Below are 2,625 nucleotides of genomic sequence, written 5' to 3'. Positions count from 1 at the left end.
CTACGACTTTTAGCTCTCCTCGCCGTTTCGATAATGGTATCATTACCAAATTTGGTATGACATAACATGACTGTATGAAGATTGATTGATTGATTTGTGGGGTTTAACGTCCCAAAACCACCATATGATTATGAGAGGCGTCGTAGTGGAGGGCTCCGGAAATTTCGACCACCTGGGGTTCTTTAACGTGCACCCAAATCTGAGCACACAGGCCTAACAATTTCCGCCTCCATCGGAAATGCAGCCGCCACAGCCGGGATTTGATCCCGTGACCTGCGGGTCAGCAGCCGAGTACCTTAACCACTAAACCACCGTGGCGGGGCATGACTGTATGAAGAACATTTTTGACTAGTCATAACATGAAAATTTTGTCATGAATGTCACGATTTACATGTCATGGTCTTTCAGCTCTTGCGGTAGTTCAGTTGACATGACATGTTGCAAAACTGGTATGAAATGGCATGGTTGCATGGCGAACACAAGCGACAGACCCCAACATGAAAATCATGACACGCGTGCCATGAAAGAACATGACCACATGCCATGCTCGTGATCCGCACGAAGCCGTTTCGCTAGCGTCACATATACCAAATTCGGTATTACAGTACGTGAATGGAGGACGAAGGTATGTGACTGGTGCAAACATGATAATCATTAAAGCGTGTTATGTACCAACATGACTTCATGCTATACTCTTGATGCGCTCGCGACCATTTCGCCAGCTTCCCATGTACCAAACTCGGTATTACGTGACGCGAATGGACGACATAGGTAAATGACACATCAAAACATGATAATCACGACATGCGCGTCATGTAACAAGATGACTACATGCCACACTGATGATGCACTCGCGGCCGTTTCGCTAGCTTCCCATATGCCAAATTTAGTATTACGTGACGCTATGCAAAAAATGACGAAGGTATGCGACTGGTGCAAACATGATAATCATGAAAAGCGTGCCATGTGAGATCATGACTACATGTGAAAGTCAAGGCACCAATACATTTTGGCGTGACGCGGTGCGCGTGCTCGCCGGTGTTCATTTCGTGACGTCACGCTGGCGTTGCCACGCCAGGCACCGGTCCTGTCATATACTCGCGTGCGCGCGCCGCACTGCATTGCTTTGACGCATGCGCATTTCAGCACGTTCGGCATCCCTCCGTCACGAAAAGAGGGAGACGCAGTGTTGTCTGGGTAACGTATCGGCGCGAAATGCAGCACGTCCCATTTCGCGCTGGTTCCGTCGGGCCGCGCCGACGGACGGTGGTCGCGCCTGGCGTCTCAATATAGAGTGCTGGCGTTTTGCTAACGTAGTGTCGTTCAGCCCAGTGCGCGCGTGCGTCAACGCTACGTTGGAATAATTAGTGGGGCCCTTCATGATGCGCTCGCTGCCGTTTCTCTAGCTCTACATATACTGAACTTGGTGTTACGTGACGTCAATGTATGACGAAATATATGACTGGTGCAAACATGATAATCATGACACACGTGTCATGTAAAAACCTGACAACATACCACGTTCGTAGCATGCTCGCGGCTGTTTCGCTAGCTCCACATGTACAATATTTGATTTGATTTGATTGAAATGTGTGGGTTAACGTCCCAAAACCGCCATATGATTATGAGAGACGCCGTAGTGGAGGGCACCGGAAATTTTGACTACCTGGGATTCTTTAACGTGCACCCAAACCTAAGCACATGGGCCTACACCATTTCCGCCACCATCGGAAATGCAGCCGGGATAAGATCCGCGACCTGCGGGTCAGCAGAGTACCTTAGCCACTAGACCACCGCGGCGGGGCACATGTACTATATTTGGTATCACGTGACGCGAATAGATGATGAAGATAAAGGACACATCCATGATAATCACGACACGGAAGTCATGTACGGCATCATTTACCTCAACCTCGTAACGGTGTGCTCATATTAGAGTGACATATCAATATTTCTATATGCTCTCCCATATGTTGAACATATGCTCTCCCATATGTTGAATTCCAACGGCAGATCGCTAACGCTCGGCCGCATTGCGATTGGAGCGCGCAGATTCGAGCGGGATGGCTCGCCCAAAATCTGCGATTGGAACGCGCGCGTCTCGACGGGAGCTCTTGGTGAGCGGAAATCTAGCGAGGGAGCACGAGAGGTTGCGAGAGTGAAAAGCGTTTTCTGTACATCCGCCGGTGATTGGATGAAAGGCGGGCGCTCAGAATATACGTCACTTGAACTTCCGGTAAAATCCGCCACAGCGAGAATTCTTGCTCCACTGAGCGATTCGTGATCGTGGTTGCTCTCAATCTGCCACTGGAACACGAAATTCACACTCCCAGTCCACCACTGGAATGTGGTTGCTCCGCTCAGAGCAAAAACTTTATCAGGATCTGCCATTGGGATTCAACGATAGTACAGTACAAATTACTCTAAATCGCTGACCACTTTTTCTAAACACACCTTGTATTCTATACTCATTGGGAACATCTTGTTTTTCCCCCATGGTAGAGTATGCTCTAAGTCATTGAACCTTATATCCGAACACACCTGAAACGTACTGTGGTTTTTGTCACACGGTGGGATTCGTCCGCGAGATCGAGCAGAGTCGTCGCCTGGCGGACACTGGCCGAA

The sequence above is a fragment of the Rhipicephalus microplus genome, chromosome 9 (genome assembly GCF_043290135.1).
Source record: "Rhipicephalus microplus isolate Deutch F79 chromosome 9, USDA_Rmic, whole genome shotgun sequence".
In the NCBI taxonomy this organism is placed as follows: domain Eukaryota; kingdom Metazoa; phylum Arthropoda; class Arachnida; order Ixodida; family Ixodidae; genus Rhipicephalus; species Rhipicephalus microplus.
This window is presented reverse-complemented; position numbering follows the sequence as displayed.